Here is a 22,982-nt window from a genome sequence, read left to right on the forward strand (position 1 = left end):
AACATGGTGAAACCCCGTCTCTACTAAAAATACAAAAAAAATTAGCTGGGCATGGTGGTGCGTGCCTGTAATCCCAGCTACTCAGGAGGCTGAGGCAGGAGAATTGCCTGAACCCAGGAGGCGGAGGTTGCGGTGAGCCGAGATCGCGCCATTGCACTCCAGCCTGGGTAACATGAGTGAAACTCCGTCTCGAAAAAAAAAAAAAAAAAAAAGACAAATAGGAAAGGGAATAACTGTCATCACTATAGACACAAAAGTGAATAAATAGGACTACACAAACCTCAAGACCTAGGTCATATGCTACATACTCAATACATTTAAATTTTGTTGGTGAAGCACAAGAGAGCCAAATGTGGAGAATAAATCGTATTCAAAGCCAACTGCAACATCTCAAACATAACTAATCTATTAGGAGATGGTACATGGTAGACAGGGTTCAACCCCCAGAGGAGGAAGCCTTTAAAAGGGAGATGGTTGGTAAGGCCCCATAAAGAGGGTTCAGAGCAGATGCCCAGTGCCAGTGGGAGAATGAAGTCAAAATCAGAGCTCAAATGCATGACACCTACACGGTAAACAATTAGAAAGGCTATAGCCTAGATGAAGAGTAGAGTTTGTTAATTCATTAATTCATCAAAAATATTTATGGAGTATCTAATATGTTTTAGGTAGCACCCTGATGAGGGGTGGAGACACAGTAGAGAGGAGGACAGATCGGATCTTTAGCCTTCAGACTCACTGAATATCAAGCCTATGGCACTGAGGCTCGAGATTCTACTCATTGTCAGTATTACATAAATCTGTCCTATTTTTACACCTATGTTATGTTGCAGTGTAATAGCTCTCCAAAAATATACTGAAATAAATTAGGCAAAAGAATTTTTTTAGAAGAGCTGCATCACCCTTTCCTGAAGTATAAAGTTTACACATCTGTTCAAATACATTAACATGCCCATTTTGGCTTGCTCATTATGATATGAACAAGATGTTCCCATGTTAATGTAAATACTAACCCACACCATCTCCTCACAAGATAGAATGCATCCTTGTGGCTGTGCATGAATGAGCTTTGGCAAGTGGCAAATGTTCTTTTGCCTTAGTTTTCCCTGGTGACCTACACCTGACATTCAGTGAAACTCACATTTGCCGTAGATTATCACTTTCATAATGAAATAAGGAGGAGAAGGGAGAAAGGGAGAAGTGAGTCTGTCCTTGTATAATGTATTAAAATGTGAGCACAGCAATTCCAAATTAACCACCACGTTGATGACTGCAGTTGGGAGATAATGCAGACAAATGGGTGTTACACAATTTTAAAGCTATACAGCCCTTTATACATTTTTTACTTTAGAACAATTAAACTGATTAATTTATCAATGTTAATCCTTTCTCTTTGTATAAATTTGGTTGATAGCCCTTTGGGAGAGGTGTTAAAGATGCTAACTGTCTACGCTCCATGTCTTGATGTGTTGATAGAGGGCTAGGCTCAGGAAGGATACTCATAACCCTTGTTATGGTTTGTAAAGACTCCAGGGGCCGGGCGTGATCGCTCACACCTGTAATTTCAGCACCTTGGGAGGCCGAGGCAGGTGAATCGCCTGAGGTCAGGAGTTCAAGACCAGCCTGATCAACGTGGAGAAACACCATCTCTACTAAAAATACAAAATTAGCTGGGCTTGGTGGCGCATGACTATAATTCCAGCTACTAGAGAGGCTGAGGCAGGAGAATCGCTTGAACCCGGGAAGTGAAGATTGCAGTGAGCCATGATCACCCTATTGCACTCTAGCCTGAGCAACAAGAGTGAAACTCCATTAAAAGAAAAATCCAGGAAGGCACAGAAGCATTTTTGAAGTCTTGATCAAATAAAATAAGGTGAGATATAACTTCAAAATACATTCCATTTAAATCCAACAAGGTCTAGGTGAATATGTTTACTAAGAAGTGTTGTCTATATACTATAAAATTGTGGGTGACCCTTCCCTAGTAGATGACAACTTCCCATGGCTATTTCCTGAATAAACTCAGAGAAGATGATTCTAGAGAAAACTTACTAGGAAAAACAGATGTGTTTTAGAAGTGGATACTTTCTGAAAATATTTATGTTTAAAAATAGTTTTCCTCAAATTCTCTGTTTTATATTATCTGATCTGTGATTTTGCTGACTTTGGTCAGTCCCTTTTCAAGGACTTAAACTCTACAATTGATGAAGGATTATTGTATGCAACTTACAGATACTATAGTTCTTCCCTTCGCAGAAGAGGTACATTGTGTTTTTCTTAAATTTTAGGGCAAAATACCTGAAGGACCTTAAGACCTAAAGAACAGAATTAACAAACACAAGAAGCTAGTGCCAGTTTTAATCTCTGTATTTGACAAAAAAAAAAGGAGATAAGCTAATATATTTTTAAAATGTATCTGAGACACTAAAATCAAATATCAAAAAAGGACAGTTTTTGAATAAGGCTGAAAAATATTTATTCTGGGTTTCCTAACCCTAAACACTTCAGCATAGAGACATTTTATAAAAAGAATAAGTAAAGGAAGTCAGGGAGTAAATAAATGGTTGTGTCTTCACATTTGAAAGTGCGGAGGAGCAAATACTTGAGCACTTCTTTCCTTAGATCATCTATCTCATTGGGGTGGTATCAGGCATTATACAACTGCTTCTCTTTAAAAATTTTTTGTTATAAGTTTCCCCTATCATTATATCTCAGAAAATTCAGTAGCTCAATGTGCACTAATCTTCTGGCCTCACCTTTTCATGCCTTATGAATTATCTAGATATTTGCAATGTGAAATTACCTATGAGGCAAAGGATGTGTCTTTTTTATTACCATAAACTGTTTGTTACAAATGAACAGAAATATACTTAATATCTGGGCCCTGGTATGCAAAAAAATTTTTCAAAATTTTTATGGTCAAATTGTTTGCAATCAGTCCTAAATCACTCCTAAATTTGCATGCTGGGATTCTGAAACATACTTGCATTTCACATAATCTTTCTGGCCCATTAGTTCCTGATAATTACCAACCATAGTTGTTGAAGAATATTCTCACCTTTTGCAGAAGTGTAATTACCACATACACACTTGGATTATAGATTCATAGTTTCTTAACATCACTTCTTCCTTTCACACCCAATAATCCAGGGTAAAAGGCAATTTCACCTGTTTTGTGCTTAGACCACTGAAAGTAAACTCACTCTCATTTAGGTTTATGTGCTCAATCACCCCTTATTCTAAGGGATCTTTGGGGGAACCTTTGATCTAGAGAATCTCTTTCCCATGAAGCTCAATAAGTCCTACCTCAATTCACCAAAACTGGATAAAGTGCTTTTTGAACTGGTATCCCAGTGTATCAGCCCATTCTCACATAGCTATAAAGAACTACTTGAGACGAGTGATTTATGAAGGAAAGAGGTTTAATTGACCTACAGTTTTATAGGCTTTACAGGAAGCATGGTTGGGGGAGCCTTGGGAAACTTACAATCATAGCAGAAGAGTAGAGGGGAAGCAAGCACCTTCTTCACATGGTGCAGCAGGAGAGAGTACGAAAAACAGGAAATGGCACATACTTTTAAAAAACCAGATCTCCTGACAACTCACTATCATGGGAACAGCAAGAAGGAAATCTGTCCCCATGATCCAATTATCTCCCACTAGGTCCCTTTCCCAACATTAGGGATTACAGTTAAACATAAGGTTTTGGTGGGGACACAGAGCCATGCCATATTATTCTGCCCCTGGCCCCTCCCAAATGTCATGTCCCTCTCAGCATTTCAAAACCAATCATGTTTCCCAACAGTCTGCCAGAGTCTCAACTCATTCCAGCATTAACTCAAAAGTCCAAGTCTAAAGTCTTATCTGAGATAGGGAAACTCCCTTCTGCCTATGAGCCGTTAAAATAGAAATCAAGCTAGTTACTTCCAAGACAAAATAGGGGTATAGTTATTGGGTAAATGCTACCATTCCAAAAAGGAGAACTTAACGAAAACCAAGGGATTAGAGGCCCCATGTGAGTCCAAAACCCAGCAAGGCAATCTTTAAATCTTAAAGCTCCAAAATAATCTCCTGTGACTCCATGTCTCACAGTCAGGTCACACTGATGCAAGGCATAAACTCTCAGGCTCCACCGCTGTGTCTCTTCAGGGTATAGGCCCTGCAGCTACTTTCACATGCTGGTGTTAAGTGCCTATGACTTTTCCAGGAACACGGTACATGCTATCAGTGAATCTAACATTCTGGGGTCTGGAGGATGGTGGCCCTCTTCTCACAGCTCCACTAGGTGGTGCCCTAGTGAAGACTCTGTGTGGGGGCTCCAACCCCACATTTTCTCTCTGCGCTGCCCTAGTAGAAGTTCTCCATGAGGGCTCCACCCCTGCAACAGACATCTGCCTGGACATCTGGGCATTTATATAAATCATCTGAAATCTAGACATAGGTCCCTCAAAGCTCAACTCTTGCCTTCTGCACACCCAAAGGCCCAACACCATTTGGAAGCTGCCAAGGCTTGGGGCTTGTACCCTTTGAAGCAATGACCTGAGTTATACCTTGGCCTGTTTTAGCCTAGGCACATTCTTCCACCAGCTACGCTAAATCATTCTGTAAAGTTCAAAGTTCCACAGATCTCTAGAGCAGAGGAAGAATGTCACCAGTCTCTTTGCTAAAGCATAGCAAAAATGACCTTTGCTCCAGTTCCCGATAAGTTCCTCATCTCCATCTGAGACCTCCTCAGCTGGGACTTCACTGTCCACATCAGTATCAGCCTTTTGATCACAACCATTCAACAAGTCTTTAGGAAGTTCCAAACTTTCCCTCATTTCCTGTCATCTTCTGATCCCTCCAAACTGTTCCAATCTCTGCCCATTATACAGTTCCAAAGTCACATCCATGTTTTCAAGTGTCTTTATAGCAAAGCCCCATTTACCTTGTACCAATTTTCTGTATTAGTCCATTCTAACACTGCAATAAAAAACTACCCGAGACTGGGTAATTTTTGAAGAAAAGATGTTTAATTTTCCTGTACAGCCGGTCCACAAGCTGTACATGAAAGATGATTGAGGGAGGCCTCAGAAAATTTGCAATCATAGCAGAAGGGTGAAGGGGAAGCAAGCACCTTCTTCACATGGTGGAGTGGAAGAGAGAGAGTGAGAGGGGAAGTGCTATGCAATTTTAAACAACCAGATCGCATGAGAACTCACTGTTAAGAGAACAGGAAATTTGCCCCCATGATCAATCCCCATCAGGTATCAATCCCCAACACTGCAACATTACGGATTATAGCTCAACATGAGATTTGGGTGGAGACACAGAGCAAAACCATATCACTCAACTACTGGAGACATTTTTCCTGAAAGAAATAGGTATACTGTTGACTTCAGTTTCAGACATTTCCCATTATTCCCCTACTAGAAGACCTAAACTGAAACCACTGGTTGTGGTGAAGGACAATGTGGAACATACTCTATTCATTGACAGAAGAAGAACCTGGGGAACTCACTAACTTTAGAAGTCTCAGGAGATCAAATCTTTCAGCTGTTGACATATTTGATCATATTCTGTATCCAAGATCTTCCAGGGCTTTCCTCAGAAATATTGTGTTTATTCAGCAACATCTTTCTTAAAGATGGTAGAAGGCATTGCATTTTTTGCTCATGGCTCCATTGCCCTGGTGATCAGCAATTTAATGTACTACCACCCCTTTGGGCTACTGCTGTCTGCTTCTGCTTTTTCTTCCTAGTGTCTGCCTTTCTGCTAAACTTGTTCCCTCCAACCGTTCTGAGGCAATTAGAAAGGGTTAGTCTCTAATATGCTTCCTTTAGGAGCCATCAGGATAAATTCCACTTTTCTTCTCAACAACGAATGTGCCTAATAAATCTTTGATTCTTTTACCATCGTGTACCAGGCTTAATATTAGTGCACTCTGACATGAGAGGAGTGCTGTGTTAGCCTTGTTTCCTCTCCTCCCACACAAGCTATTAGATCATTTTTACTTATCCAGCTCACATGCAAAAAATGTCTTAGACCTAGATCAAAGAAATTGGAGGTGAATTCAAAGACACAAAACTCACAGGTATTTTATTAATTACTCAGTAGTGATATCTACCACATTACACATCTGAGCAAGTTTCCCTGCTATTCTTCACTAGAATTCACTCAAGACAGTGGTAATACTCAGCAACCTCAAATGGGGCGAAAAGTATATTGTATCTGAAAAGCCCTGAACAATCAAGTATTCTCCTTTTTAAAAGGCCTGTCAGAAACAATGTATGCTACTAAATAAGGCAATAATTCCACAACTCAACAAAGGCATATAATATGTGCCCAAAGACCAGGTCCCAGGACTTGAAATTATTCTGTGCCAGCAATTTTGAAATCTCAGTTTATTTGAGGCTCTTGTCATAAAACCTAGACATTTCCCATTTATGTTCTTTTAAGCTCTTCTCTTGGGCAGTCCTGGTCACAGGGTACCATAGCAATGATGGGCTTATAGATGGGATTTAACACTACAGAAATGGGTGAAGTTGCTTGGAGTAATGATGTTGAGTAAGAAAAGCAGATATCCCAGGACTGAGATAAATGTTGTCCTAATATTTGAAGGTTGGGGAGAAACAACAAGGAGAGTCTTTTAAGGAATACTGATAAAGAGTGGTCAGAGAAGTAGTGATAGAATCAGAAATGTTTGAAAAAAAAGAAACATACAACTTTTATTTCCTTGAACAGTGGTTTGCAGTTCTCCTTGAAGAGGTCCTTCATCCCTTGTAAGTTGTATTCGTAAGTATTTTATTCTCTTTGAAGCAGTTGTGAATGGGAGTTCACGCATGATTTGGCTCTCTGTCTGTTATTGTTGTATAGGAATGCTTGTGATTTTTGCACACCAATTTTGTATCTTAAGACTTTGCTGAAGTTGCTTATCAGCTTAAGGAGATTTTGGGCTGAGATGATGGGGTTTTCTAAATATACAATCATGTCATCTGCAAACAGAGACAATTTGACTTCCTCTTTTCCTACTTGGATATCCTTTATTTCTTTCTCTTCCCTGATTTCCCTGGCCAGAACTTCCAGTACTATGCTGAATAGGAGTGGTGAGAGAGGGCATCCTTGTCTTGTGCCAGTTCTCAAAGGGAATTCCTCCAGTTTTTGCCCATTCAGTATGATATTGGCTGTAGGTTTGTCATAAATAGCTCTTATTATTTTATTATCTTATTATATGTTCCATCAATGCCTAGTTTATTGAGAGTTTTTAACATGAGGGCTGCTAAATTTTCTCAAAGGCCTTTTCTGCATCTATTGAGATAAATGTGGTTTTTGTCATTGGTTCTGTTTATGTGATGTATTATGTTTATTGATTTGTGTATGTTGAACCAGCCTTGCGTCCTAGGGATGAAGTTGACTTGATCGTGGTGAACAAGCTTTTAAATGAGCTGTTGGGTTCTGTTTGCCAGTATCTTATTGAAGATTTTCACATCAATGTTCATCACGGATATTGGCCTGAAATTTTCCTTTTTGTTGTGTCTCTGCCAAGTTTTGGTATCAGAATGATGCTGGCCTCATAACATGAGTTAGGTAGGATTGCCTGTCTTTCTATTGTTTGGAATAGTTTCAGAAGGAATGGTACCAGCTCTTCTTTGTACCTCTGGTAGAATTTGGCCATTAATCTGTCTGGCCCTGAACTTTTTTTGGTTGGTAGGGTAGTCATTGTTGCCTGAATTTCAGGACTTGTTATTGGTCTATTCAGGGATTCAACTTCTTCCTGGATTAGTCTTGGGAGGGTGTATGTGTCCAGGAATTTATCTATTTCTTCTAGAATTTCTAACTTATTTGCATAGAGGTGTTTATAGTATTCTCTGATCCTGTGCAACAAACCTGCACGTTCTGCACATGTATCCCAGAACGGAAAGTATAATAAAGAAAAAAAAGAAAGGAAAAAAAGTGACAACTCTATTGAATGTCTCTGAAAGTTGAAGTAAAAACAGCAATTAAAAATTACCTATTGGGAGCCGGTGTGGTGGCTCATACCTATAATTCCAGCACTTTGGGAGGTGGAGGCAGGCAGATCACATGAGGTCAGGAGTTCAAGACCAGCCTGCCCACATGGTGAAACCTCATCTACTGAAAATACAAAGAGTAGGTGGGCATGGTGGCACATGCCTGTAATCCAGCTACTCAGGAGGCTGAAGCAGGAGAATCGCTTGAATCCAGGAGACAGAGGTTGGCAGTGAGCTGAGATTGTGCCACTACACTCCAGTCCAAGTGACATAGCAAGACTCCATCTCAAAAAAATAAAGTATCTATTGCGTTTGTCAGTACCAAGATGGAAAAAAAAAACAAGAAAAATGGGCTTGGAGAGGAAATGGGCTGAAAGAAGTAGAGATAGTGTATACAGAAAAGATTTTCAAGAAGTTTGCTCATAAAGGAGAGTTAAAGCAGCAAGACTAAGAATGGTGGCTGGGCATGTCAGTCCGAAGATAGTCATAGCTATTATTGTTATGAATTATAATGATGTAATTTGAGCATTGTGCTAAGCATTTTACATGTTTTAGTCTAATCCTCAAGTCACGAACCATGTGGCACATGCTATAATTATCTTCAATTTACCTATAAGGAAATTGAGGCACAGAGATTGAGTGACATCCCTCAGGCCACCCTGCTGAGATTTCAGTGCAGCCATCCAGTCCAGTGCTTGTATTCCTAATCACTGCACTTCTCTGTTTCACCCGATGATAATGGGCATATTTGGATGGTCCAGTTTCTGCTATGGCTTTTCTACATGTCTTCTATGTGACTTCTCAAAACTCAACTTTTATGAGCTTGTCATCTGCATGTACAACACATCTATTCCTGGATGTGTGGGGAAGAAAAAGACTATAAAAACATTACTGTTACACAACACCTCCATTGGTTATGAATATGTTTGCAACTTAGAAACATTTCATCCATTCTTCAAAAGAAACAAATAGATATTTCAAGAATTTGAAGACCATTCTTTTTCTGTCCTTGGAAGGCAAGGAAAAATATAGCCTTACATAGAGAAATGATTCTAATAGAGATAGAGTGTTCCATGGGGATCTTGTTGAAAACCCTTAAAGTCAAACATGATAAAGCTCCTGAAAAGAACCATGAGAAACAACTTCTCTGACAGGGAGGGGAAGATGAAATATTGGGGTCTCCTGGGCTGGAGTGATGTTATCCCAAGAGGGAGTATGATGGGAAGATGGAGAGCACAGGGTCCTCTTAAAGGACATTGAGAGTGTTGCTGGAGGGAAGCATCAGTGGTGAGGACCTCAAGTCCTTTTTCTGGGATTCTAAAAGCATTCATGTCCCTCTGCTGTAGAAATATTATTCTAGACTAAAGAAGTTACTCCACATCAGTTTTTTTGTTTGTTTGTTTGTTTGTTTGTTTTTTGAGACGGAGCTTTGCTCTCGTTACCCAGGCTGGAGTGCAATGACGCGATCTCGGCTCACCACAACCTCCGCCTCCTGGGTTCAGGCAATTCTCCTGCCTCAGCCTCCTCAGTAGCTGGGATTACAGGCACGCGCCACCATGCCCAGCTAATTTTTTGTAGTTTTAGTAGAGACGGGGTTTCACCATGTTGACCAGGATGGTCTCGATCTCTTGACCTCGTGATCCACCCGCCTCGGCCTCCCAAAGTGCTGGGATTACAGGCATGAGCCACCGCGCCCGGCCCCTCCACATCAGTTTTAAATGACTGCTATCTTCCTCTCTTGCTACTACTTTAGCACATCCTTTCTACTTGCCAGTAACAGGATGTGCTGCTTTTATTTAATGTTTAGAATAGAATAAGACTTAATTCATGATGCCAATCATTTTTTTAACTTTTGCAGTTCCAATCCTACCTCTTAGTCTTGTAGTCCTGCAGACTAAAGTCACAAATTCACAATATGACCTGCTATGAAACCTAGATATTTGATGAATGAATATGCATTCTTTGTAATGTGGCTGTTGCTTACATTTTCACCTCTTGCCATTTGCCACTTTCTTCCTAGGTATATACCTCCAAATAGACACATATACTGCAGTTTCTATGACATATTTGTCTCTCTGATTTGTGTGTGTTGCCTTCTTTATGTATTGTTCCCCATTGTTTGCTGTCTTAGTCCATTCAGACTTCTATAACAGAGTAGCAGAGACTGTATGGCTTACAAACAACAGAAATTTAGTTTTTATAGTTCTGGAGGGTGAGAATTTCAAGATTCAGGAGGCAGAAGATTCAGCGTCTGGTGAGGGCCCACTGGCTGTTTTAAAGAGAGCTGTCTTCTAACTGTCTACACATGGCAAGAGAGGGGAGAAAAAAAAAGGAGCTCTTTGAGGTCTCTTTTATAAGGGTACTAATCCCATTCATGTAGGTTCTTCCCTGGTAACCTAATCACATCTCAAGGGCCTCACCTTCTAATGCTTCACATTGAAGGTTAGGATTTCAAAATGTGGATTTTGAGCAGACACAAACATTCAGACTATAGCATCTGCTGACCAACCTTTCGTTCATTTGATAAAATACAGTTCACACATCTCAGCTTCCCAAAGGCCCTCGGGGATCTCTCTCAGTAAAGCTCTATATGTTTCTTTCATGGTATTTTCTGTTGAGGACAGGAATTATGCCACATTCATCTTCGTAGCATGAAGTCCAAGGCAAAGTGTCCAGGATGTAATAAGTCATGGATACATATTTGCCCTATAACGAGCTTATAAACGATGAACCCAGGAATAGACCTCAAGGTCTCTTGATGTCTACTGGACCTATTATGTGCAATGTATTGAGGAATAGAGGTACTTTAGTCAGCATCCAGATGGGAAAAATGGCACATGTAAATAGAGTAATCGAGAAGGGTAGCAGAGAGAATTTTTTACAAAGGTATAGCCAAGGTTAAGGGAAATCATCAAGGGGTGATAAAAAAGCAATTACAGCAGAGCCTGTAGGGCTGATGTGAGGACCATTTGCCAAGTCTGAAGAAAGCCACATGCAAGAGCTCCCTGAGAGAAACTGTGGCCTTGGAAGTGGGAAAACAACCTGATGCTAGTCACAGAGGGAAGCCAAGAGGTCATCAGCTCACTTTATCTCCTGCTGTTGCTTTGTTCTCCTACAGGTGCTTCCGTTGTTCAATCCCAGCAGGAAGCCAGAGGGTAAGGCATCCAGTTGTTGTTGTCTATAAAATTCACTCTTCAGACTCTGAATATGGTGAAGCCAGATAGACACGGAGTTAAGAGAAACAAACAAATATATATAGCACAAAGAAAGGGACTGAACTCACTTCTTCAGCAAATGAAGGTGATGGTAGCCTATTAGGGATTCTGGAGACCAGGATAAGATAAGGTGGAAAAAGTTCAAAAGCAGCAAGTAGGCCAGGCACGGTGGCTCACACCTGTAATCCCAGCACTTTGGAAGGCTGAGGCAGGCAGATCACTTGAGGTCAAGAGTGTGAGACCAGCTTGGCCAACATGGAGAAACCCCACCTCTACTGAAATAACAAACAAGCAAATGAAAAAGCCAGGCATGGTGAGAAGTGCCTGTAATCCCAGCTGCTCAACAGGCTGAGGCACAAGAATTGCTTGAACCCTGGAAGCAGAGATTGCCATAAGCCGAGATGGCACCATTGCATGCTAGCTTGGTTGATGGAATGAGACTGTCTCTAAAAAACAGCAAGCAGAATTAATACAGACAATTCTAATAAAGTATCAGAGCAGAAAGCTGGGAAGAATAGTACCAACCAGATGTTATGCAATGCAACATGGACCCAGCATTGAATAGGCAATTTTTAATGAAAAAATAGAGGGTAGAGCCAAGAGAAGTTGTCTAAGACAACAGAGTGGGTTGTAGGGACTTTTTAGAAAATATCTGCAAGTAAACAGGTTTATTTACAGATGAAAAAAGAGTTGCTAAGTCTGCAGAGCTGGTTTTGACAGCTACAATAAGGTCTAAGATATGATTTCTAATTTTATGAGCTCTTTAAATTGGTAAGGCAAACAGTGCCAGATGTAATTCAGGAGTGCAGTCCACTCCCGGGCACATCTTAGCCTCTCAGGTCTCTGAGGATGCTCCTGTGATTGCCAATCTTTATCTCTGAAAAACATTTTTGAAACATTTCCAGTAACAATACTCTGATATTCTTTGGCACCATAGGCATCATGCTTGTAAAGTAGATATTTAGGCAATTTATTTTATGCTATCCAAAAAAAAAATAAAAACTACCAGTAAGTTGGTTATTGTAGATTTATTTAAGTTTTAATCAAATCCCTAGACATATGGCATGACTCAGCATTTTATTTTTAGTTACTGTCAGCTCAGTCAAGGAATAGGTCATTTGCCAGGTAATGTTTACTCTAGACACAAGTCTCCCCTTTCCCTTTGCACCACCATTTCTAGGTTTGTTGCTTTCCCTTAATACTGCTGCTTCAGAATTTTTTAATGGGAGGAGACAGAAACCCAACTCAGACTAGTAGAAGCAGGAAAGGAACCTGGGAAACACAGGACTGCAGCTTGGAGTGCATCTTGATGCAGAGCCTGAAAAGCTCTGCCTTCTCTAGGTTCTTGTAGTCTTTAGCTCTTCTCTGTAGTCCCCCATCCCATAATGAGAATGATGATCACCTGCAATCCCAAACGCTCATCCTCCTACTTTACCAGCTCCAGGGATAAATACAGTGCGCCTTGCTGGCTGTGACAAAATTTCCTGTGATTATCCCAAAGTTGCTCCGTCTTGGGTCTTGCACTTACACTTGGCCTTTGCTCAGTCTTGGTCTTTTGTGGCAGGAGTAGGGGTAAGACGAGGGTGAGTAAAGATTCCATTAACTTCCATTCATGGAATTGCTCTCTTTCTCTGTGTCTCTTTTTCTTTCTTATCCACCTACCTACCTACCTATTCATCTATCTAAACATTGGTATGTCTTTGAATGGAATACTAGTATTCAGAAACATGTTGACTTCGAATTGAACTAAATGGCTGAATGGAAGAAAAGTAAAGAAATGAAAAGAGACAAAGGGCAAAGTATGCCATTACTCTACCTTCACCCTGCTCAGGTAACATTATACATCACAATTACTTGGAGCATTCAACCTTACAAGTCCTAGGCCTCAACCTTGTTCTCCTACCCAGTGGCCTAGGATCAGTGGGATCTTGGATATAAATATCATAAGGCACCAATATCCATCTTGTTAAATTGTAAAATTCCTCCTACACTTCTTTTTTCCTTCTGTTCTCTCTCACCTCCCAGTTTCACAGTTAACTTAGGCATGCAAACTTGTTCTTGCCAAGTGATTCAGCCCAGGGAAGCTGAAGTATGTCAATGCTGCAAAAATAAATGTATTTGCAGTTTCATATCTCATCTAAAAAATTTATCTAAATGTTTCCATCTATTCCACATTATAGTGTGTTTATTTTAATATAAAATAATGTGTCCATCTGGCCTTTAAGTAAAACTGATAGTAGAGAAAGACAGGCCAGGCTTTTTTTCACATTGAACCTCCCAGGCACACTGGTCTGAATATCTCAATCCAATAAACAAGGCTCTATCTAGTGATTCACACAGAAACCAAACACAGGTAAGACCATGAAGAGATAACTGTCAGCTAAAAATCAGTCCTACTGAGTCATGATCATTTTCATATTCACTGAAATTTCAGCTTCCCTGAGTGTCTTGACAATTACAGGAAATTTCCCAAATGAGAAACTAGCAATTACAGTTTTCCAAGAAGCCACTTCCATGAGGTATTTAAAATTGTTATAATGTCCATAGTGATCTTATTGCCTATTTATTTTTTAGCAAGTTGGCATTTTTGAGATGCAAAAGGCTTGCGTTTGTTATGTAAAGCAAGATATTTCTGTTGAAGTGAGACACTATACAGGACAATTTGACAGTGCAGTGCCATTAGCCAATTTGAAAACGTAAGGTTGTTCAGGCTGCCAGTATCAGTGCATGTGTGCTCTCGTACACTGCTGTCTCCCCATCATCACTATGCTGCCTGGGAGGAATGCCTTTGACCAGCGTTCTCTACCACTCCTGGTTCTGTGTGCACGGAAGGTCGTCCTTTTCCTTTATTCTCCTAGGCCACAGCTGATGCAGGTGTTAGAGACCATACCTTTTTCTGTAGCTGTAAGAGCCTTTGAAGCTTAGCTCTCTTTCTTCAAAAGTTTGGGACCTAAGAATTGGTTTAGATCTCATCAAATCAAGTGATTTTTTAAACCAGAGTTGTGGTTTCTTTAGCAATGTAATCCCTTCAAAAATTAGTAGGCTTCAGGCAGGGCAAGTTGGTTCACGCTTGTAATCCCAGCATTTTGGGAAGCCAAGGCTGGTGGATCGTCTGAAGTCAGGAGTCTGAGACCACCCTGGCCAACATGGTGAAACCTGGTCTCTACTACAAGTACAGAAATTAGCCAGGCATGGTGGCCCATGTAATCCCAGCTACTTGAGAGGCTGAGACAGGAAAATTGCTTGGGCCTGGGAGGCGGAGATTGCAGTGAGCTGAGACTGCGCCACTGTACTCCAGCCTGGGCGACAGAGAGAGACTCCATTAAAAAAAAAAAATTTAGTAGGCTTCAGACCCTAACTTTTGTACCATGTACCAGCAACCACTCACAAAGTTCTTGAATTGGAAGAGTTCTCAGAACCCATGTGTCGCTTGCGTGCTCAGTGCCTCCTGCCCCACCCCACTTTCACCCCTCCTTTCCCAAGTCAGTGGCTGTTTCTTTGAGACTCTCTGAAACATAGATGAGAAGTCTACATTCTTCATCTATTCTTTGCCACAAATCACTTTATTCAACTGAGAGGTTTTATTAGACCTTTTCTTCAGTGTCTTGTAACATCTCATTTTTAACTATTTGCCATCTTCTAATGGAACAAAACTAACTCCAATTTCTGTGCTTTCTCTATACCCTTTCAATTCTGCTGGTACACTGGCTAATTCTTCTCTGATGTATATACATATCAGAGAAGAGGTATACAAGTATTGATCGATTTACGACCTATGCGATTTACGACCTAGGCAACTTACGACCATTTGACTTTACGACCACAATCGCTAGCCACGACTGCTCCGTGTCCGGCTGGGCATACAACAGTGCGGACCAGCTTCTGGCAGCACTACAACCTCCACGTGCATATAGCCTACTCAACTTACGACCAAATCATGTTATGACCAGTCTGTTGGAACCAATCGTGGTTGTAAGTCAAGCACTAGCTGTATGTATATATTATATATTTTTTATTTATATATGTACATATATAAAATTTCTGATATATTTATCAGAGATAAATGTTTTTATATATGTGTATATATATACACATGCATATTCATGTGTATATGTATATACACAAATATTTGTATTAATCTTGACTAGGAAGTGAATCTTTAATATATACATCTGTATCTATAGATATATATAGATATAAATTCTAGCCCACATGGCTGTAAAGTCAAAGTAATGTGTATCTTCATGATTTCATGTATGCACCATTTTATTTTAGCTCATTTAAATTTTACATGATTTATTTTAGAGTTTGAGCCTGCCCAATGGGAAGAGACATTAATGAAAGTTCTCAATGTGTAGCAAATCTGGCTCTCACCTAAGGAAAGTTTTTTCTAAATGCTATATAGGAATTATCAGATCACTGACTGACACATTTGCCAGGAGGTGCATCTGTATAAGAAAATACTGTCATTCATTCACACATGAATTTATTCACTCACCAAAACTTAATAAGCACTCAGTATGTGCCAGATGCTGAACTAAGCAAAAAAAGCTGTAAATAATTCATTCTTCCTATAGCAGTAGGAACAGATTGTATGCTTGTGGAGTCAAATTTATTAATATCCATATTTTTATGAATAAAAATTGGAGTTTGATCAGTTACCTTAGATGCTGTACATCCTCCATTTAGGAAATGATAGAGTCAATATAGGTATCCAGGCTGTCTCATGACAGCTGCTACACTTTCAACTCCCTCGCTAACTGAGTCAGGGTACTAGTAGGAGCAGCTAATAGACCCAAAATGAGTAAGTCAAGGCAAGTTTAAAAGAGGGACCAGGCCGAGCACATTGACTCATTCCTGTAATCCCACCACTTTGAGGGGCTGAGGCAGATGGATCACCTGAGGTCAGGAGTTTGAGACCAGCCTGGTCAACATGGTGAAACCCTATCTCTACTAAAAATACAAAAATTAGCTGGGCATGGTAGCAGGTGCCTGTAATCCCAGCTCCTTGGGAGGCTGAGGCAGGAGAAGTACTTGAACCCGAGAGGCAGAGGTTGCAGTGAGCCGAGATTGCTCTACTGCACACCAGCCTAGGCAACAGAGCAAGATGCCGTCTCAAAAAAAATAAATGATAGTGACTAGAAACAAAAAAAAAAATGGACAAAGTATAGAGAAACACAGAGATAATGTAGTGCACTAGAACTGGTAAAAATTAAGCACCATTAACACTTATAGGATTGAAAAGAGAAGAGAGGGGGCAATTACTAGAAGCCAAAGAAAGAATGCTGATGGAAAATAAGAATTTTAGTCAAGGGTAAAGCCAGCCCAATGTGACCCCACTGGGAGAGAGTTGAGCAATAAACATTCAAGACATCTCTTCCTTTAAGTCTCCTGCCATTGTTCTTCATTGGCCAAAACAAGTCAAAGCCAGATAGCAAAGGAGTCTATTGATGAATTAATTTTTATAGTTGAGCCTCCTGAATAATAGAAGAGAACAGAAAAAGGAGAAAGGTGAAATTGAGGGGAACATCAGAAGATATACAAGGTAAAACGTGGAGTGGAAAGTCTCTGAGGTGGTGAGGAAGACAGCTAGCATGACCACCTTAAGTAAGTGGTAAACTTACCTAATTCCACAGCATTTTTTTGAAAATGAGATTTGTCAAGATTTTACAATAGATCCAACTTAATTTTTACAGAAACAATCCTTTTATGATAAATACAGCTTTGCTTTATTAACAGTTAATTATTTTATTATAGTCATAAGTGAACTGTCATAAAGAGGCTCGGGAACATACACATCTGACACTCAGTACATGCTTCAACAAGCGATAGCTGAAGCCTTCAGGCATACCACAGATGCCTCTTCGTGGCAAGAATTCAGTGTTCAGTGTGATGGGTCATGGCGGTTTACCAAATGATGAAGCGTGTTGGTGAAACCAGCAAATCAGTTTTAAAGTGCTGGGAAGAGTGTTTGTAGTGGCGTTTTGTGTGGAGCACCTGGCTGTTTCTCCTTGGTAAAAAGCAAAAACAGTTAAGTAGAGGAACATTTATCTGGACAGAAAATTCAGTAATTTTTCCTAAGTTTTTCTTCCTCTAGTATCAACAGCCTTTAGTTTCTTATCGAAGCTGTCACTGGTAGTTAATATCTGTGTGGTCCTCGTGTCTGAACATTTCACAGGTCAGCACCTCCTCTACTGCATGCTCGGTCCATTTTAACAGAACAGTTTTGCAGCCAACATCAATGATTAATGGATCTTGTGGGGTGAACTAGCAGCTTGTTTAATGTTTCTGACCCAGGTGCTTTAAAACTCATTACTGGTACCGACTGAAGCTTTTCTAATGGATTTTAAAATAGATTTCACTACTGTTAACATGACTCTGCTCTTATGAGGTCTTCATTTTCATGTGTCTTGTTTATATGTTGTTAGTTGTCATTGTTAGTCACTATCAAAAGACTTACATTTTTTAAAAAGGCAATCTTCATTCAGGGTGACAATTTATCATGTTGCATTTAGAAAAGAAAAACGTTTAGTACAAAGTTACGTGTCTAGACAATGGGCATTTGACACAAGTACACACATTTTAAAAGTAGAATTTCTGTTTTTAATATTTAAAGCCAGGTCTACACTCAAATAGTGTCCTGGCTTATGCCTTATAATGGACATTGATTTTTCTCGTTCAACACATGTTCTTCCATGTGGCTCTGATGAGGGTGCAAACCCATTGTTCTGCCTTTCTTTTTCATAGGTGGGGTCATGCTCTAGGCTGGCCCATCAGATAAACATTTTTCACCAACCACTGTGATTGGTTCAGAATAACCATGCTACCCAAGTACCTGATCGATCATTTTCTTGGAAGGTTTAATAAATAGAAGACAGGAAAGACTATGTACCTTTCTTCCTCTGCAATTACAAACAATAAAGGTGATGGAAACTGGAGCTGTCATAGACACTCTTCCTCCATTCACAGTGGAAGCCATCTGCAGTAGGAGAGAATAGGAATAACTCAGAAAGATAGGCTCATAATTTAGTGCCTAGAGAAAAAAATGACTTTATTACCATTCCTTTCTCTGGTGGATGGTATAAAATCTAGACCCTTTCTGCATTCCTATATGACTCTTTTATGCTAGCTTAGACTTCAGCCTTTGGGGATTTAGACATCTCTTAGCTTAAGAAGGCCAGGAAACCCTGATGGACGTTCCTCTAAGACTGTATTCTGTGAAGAAGAAAAACTGAGGTTAATGAAAGAAGAAGGAATTAATGTAAATTACAGAGAAGAAAACAAAAAAGAATTAGAAAGATACAAAGAAAACTAAAAGCCATAAGCAATAGCCTCTAAATCTAGATTGAAAACCAAATTGCTATTAGTCTTGGTGATTGCTTCAATAATTAAAATAGATGAAAATTGGTAATTTTTTAAAGACTTATAAAGTCTTATGCTTTTAAATTTCAGGATTCCAAAAGGAATGATCTCAACAGCCAAGAAATGTTATAAAGGGTCGTTCTGGGAAGCTGTATGCATCAACAAAAACAATCTTAAGTGAGTAAATGGAATTGTGCACTGAAAGGAGTCAATTTTATGATGCACTCATATTCTTAACTGTGGAGTAGCTTTGAAAATACATTTGTGGTAAGAATTTCTAAGAACGTTATCACTAAAGATGACAAAGTATGGCAACGTTAATGTGATACCCCACTGCATAGTAAAGACAAATCTTTCTCTATGTTCATATTTAACCACACTGCATTTAAGGAAATTTCATTACCAAGAGAAAGCAAGTTAAACAGAGAAGATCCAGAAAGAAATAAATGCATAGGGTTAGACTCCAGGAAAAGTGAGTGCCTGCCTTACATACCTAAAGTTATTAGAGAATAAAGCATTTCACAGAAAGGTATCTAGATTGATGGAAATCTCCCTATTTAATGACCAAATTATTAAATGATTTTGGAGGAAAATTAATAAACTGAATTACACTGCACCCACTTCTTCAAAATCATGTCAAATAGAAAAACATTTTGTTGACATGATTATTATGAATATGAATCATTGTATCATATTATAAAATAAGAAAGTCCTGAGTACTTATAAAGTTTTGGAGTTTTTCACTGTTCCCAGATGCCTACACTTTCAGAATTTTGATGTCTGAATTTTAATATTCTTTTTTTCTTTCTTCTTTCTTCCTTTTGAGCTGCCATTTATCTCTTCCTGTTACTGCTTGAGTGCTTCAATGATTGGTTACAACGCTCTTGTGCCCTTATTTGCTAAGAGGCATTGTGTAAAAAGTTGGAGTCAACGAGTAAAAAGTTAAAGCCACCTTTGGTAAATTGACTTTCTAAGCAGTATTTGCCAGCTATTTTAGATCCTCAGAAAATCTAATTTTCTCTCTCTCATTTGCTTTTACTCATTTTTGTGTATCACACTTTGCCCTGCAAACAGAGGCAGTCTCATGTTTGATGTTAAAGTGTATACTATTACATGTGTGTGTATACATAATACATATGCACACATGTTACGCACATACATATATACAGTGTAAGTACAAAGTCTATAGTGTGGAGAAGAAAAAGAGTTGTTAGTTAGTTTATGATTTAATAAGAGAAAGTTGTACCTACTTTATATACTTGAAGATGTAGCAAGGAGAGTGAGAATGAGAAAAAGACTTCAATATAGAAATTTTAGATGAATTGCAGCACTGATATTTAAATCTGAAATTTCAACTGGAAAAGAATTTCAATGTAAAGATTTAAAATTGTCTTTTAAAAATTTGGCCCATTTTATATTCTATAGTACTTCCAAATTACATGGACTAGGATGTTTCAGTCATAAAAATGTAATGTCTTGAAACAAACAAATGACTAACACAATTTATGATATGTAGAGAAAATTCCTGTAGATAATAATCATGAGTCACTTGAAGCCAGGAACCAGCTTTTTATCTTCATCTTTTTTGTCACATCTAACCTAGCATTGCACATAGAAGATACTCAAAAAAGGCTTTTGAAAGAATGACTATCAGTCTTGGACAAACTCAAAACTCATAGCTGGCTGCCTGGCTAAATAGATGAATATATGCATGGATATATTAAAAAATATGTTAGGAAAAACTTCTTCATTAGCTATTCAATCAATTGTAAACAAAAAACACTTCATTCCTTCCAAAGATATTTATAGAGTCATTAAAATAAATAGATCAATAGGAAAGTCTATGCTCTAAAGAAGATTATACTTCCTTTGAAGAATGCAATATACATTATGATATCTAAGGCTTGTTTATTTCTGTAATATTTGGCAGTACAGCTGCTTAAAATGTCAAATAAAACTGAAATGTATAAAATTTTGTAACATTATTTTTGACATTTATTACTTCCTTTCACTCAGAATAGCTGATGTAGTTTGTAAACTTTAAAATACAGTTTCACTTCTCCTTATTATTTTCTGCTTTCAAAGAGCAAAATCCTTATAAAAGAGATAAAATATGATGACAAAGATTATGAAGTCAATCTTTGATCAATCTAAAATTAAATATATTTCAGTATTTTACATTCCGAATTAAACTTCTATTCTGCTCATTAGATTCATATATTCATTCACTAAGTGCACTGATAACTCCAGTGCGTTTTTAAATGATGACAAATTTGCGCCTGTGTTTTCTTCATTAACTCCGTACATTTGGATTTTGTGACTAACTGGATTCAAAATCTTCATTCTTTTATTCCAAGCTACTAGGTATCTGATTATCACAAAAAGTCCAACGATCAAATGGTTCTATTTTTTAAATAACTAAGGCAAGAAGTGCAAAAGTTTACGTGGTTAGGCTATATACTCTGAGAAACCATTATCAAAATGAATTATTAAATAATTAACTTTATTATTGCCTAGAAACTAAGTTAATAGATGACAGTTGCACTTTCCTGTAGTAACAAATATTTTCCCAAACATAACATTAATCTAAATTGTTAGCTCTAGTTTAATGTCTGTGTTCTCTGGTAGACTAGAAACCCCATAAGAGCGGGGAGTATTAACACTGTTTGACACTTTATGGTCAACAAACACAAAAGCATCCAACACATAACAGTCAACCCAACAAGTATTAGTTGAATGGAATAAAACTGAATAGGTGAAGCAGTGAAGCCTCTTCCTTTGTTAAAAATATAAGAAACTACTACATGAAAGGAAAATTAAAACTATATCAAAAGATATTAACTAAAATCTTTATGTGTGTTATGTGTGTATAAATATGGATATAAATATATGTGTGCATGTACTCATTTTGATGCAGTATCTACATTGTCATAGAGTTTGAGTGCTGAGAATGTAATAATAATAATGGCAATAATAATATAGATAAAAATTTATTGAGTCCTAAATATGTGTCAGGAACTATGTGCTTTACATTTATTAATTTATTTAACATTCACAGATGCCCTACTAGGTAAATACAATTTTTTTCACATTTTACAAAGAAGTGAACAGCCTAATTCTTTCTTTATTGTTTTTTACTTTGAGACACAGTTTCACTCTGTGACCCAGGCTGGAGAGCAGTGGGGCAATCTCATTCACTGCAACCTCTGCCTCCAAGGTTCAAGCGATTCTCCTGTCTCAGCCTCCCAAGTAGCTGGGATTACAGGCATGCATCACCATGGCTGGCTAATTTTTGTATTATTAGTAAAGACGGGGTTTCGTTATGTTGGCCAGGCCTGTCTCGAACTCCTGACCTCAAATGATTCACCCACTTCGACTTCCCAAAGTGCTGACATTACAGGAGTGAGCCACCATACCCAGCTAGAAACAGCCTAATTCTATAGGTACCATAAAATAAATGAAAAGCAATATCACCTTTACAGTTTTAGTAGCTCCTCCTATGACTACAGAAAAGGAAGAAAGGGAGAAAAGGGAGGAGGAAAACAAATTCCTAGCCAGAATTTGTTAAATACCTGACACTTATATGATTGCCTTATTTATTAAGTGACTTTGTTAAAATAAAACTAGAATAATACTGTGTAGTTTGTGTTACAATTTTTATTTTCTTACTGAGGTTAAATTAATAGACATTAAAATATATGCATTTTAGGAACGCAGTTCAATGATCTTTGGCCAGTGTACAATCAGTGGGTCTACCATGCTTGTCGAGATATAGTTTTATTTATCCAGCAACTTTCCTCATGTCCCTTTCCAGTCAATATCTCTAACCCGTGGAAAACCTTGTTTTGAGTTCTAGCTCCATGGATTAGTTTTGCCTGCTCTAGCACTTTATATAAATGAAACCACACAGAATGTACTCTTCTGTCCTGCTTCTTTTGATCAGCATTATTTTTTGAAGAGTCATCCATTTAGTTATGTGTATCAATAGTTTACTTTGCTGAGTAGTATCATAGTTTGTTTATCCGTTCACCTTCTGATAGATAATTGGGTTGTTTTCAGTTTGAGGCTGTTATGAGAAATCCTCTTCTGATCATTTTTACAGGTTTTCATTTCTCTTGGGTAAATACTTAAGCACATGATTGCTAAACCATGAGCAGTACATCTGTAAAGTATATTTTACTTTATAAGAAACATCCTAAATATTGTTTAAAGTGCGTTGTTCCACTTTAAACTTCCACCAGCAATGTATGTGAGTTCCAGCTTGCTGTTTATCCTTGCTAATATTCAAGGTTGTCAGTCATTTTAATTTAGTCATTCTAACACATATGAGTTATTTATTTTTTGTTTTAATTTGCATTTCCTTGATGGCTGATAATGTTAAACATCTGTTCATGTGCTCTTTGGCCATTTTTGTGTCTTT

The 22,982-nt window shown here is 38.4% G+C and overlaps 1 long non-coding RNA gene across 1 annotated transcript; it reads left to right on the forward strand.

The window, feature by feature from the left end:
• Window positions 1–1,744: 1,744 nt before the first annotated feature.
• On the forward strand, window positions 1,745–20,670 carry LOC116532934. The gene is made up of 3 exons (XR_004261006.1): window positions 1,745–1,870; window positions 17,298–17,378; window positions 18,653–20,670. It is a non-coding gene; the product is annotated as an uncharacterized LOC116532934 (long non-coding RNA).
• Window positions 20,671–22,982: the final 2,312 nt, after the last annotated feature.

Source organism: Sapajus apella, unplaced genomic scaffold (assembly GCF_009761245.1).
Source record: "Sapajus apella isolate SASKATOON/1434 unplaced genomic scaffold, GSC_monkey_1.0 scaffold3, whole genome shotgun sequence".
Taxonomy (NCBI): domain Eukaryota; kingdom Metazoa; phylum Chordata; class Mammalia; order Primates; family Cebidae; genus Sapajus; species Sapajus apella.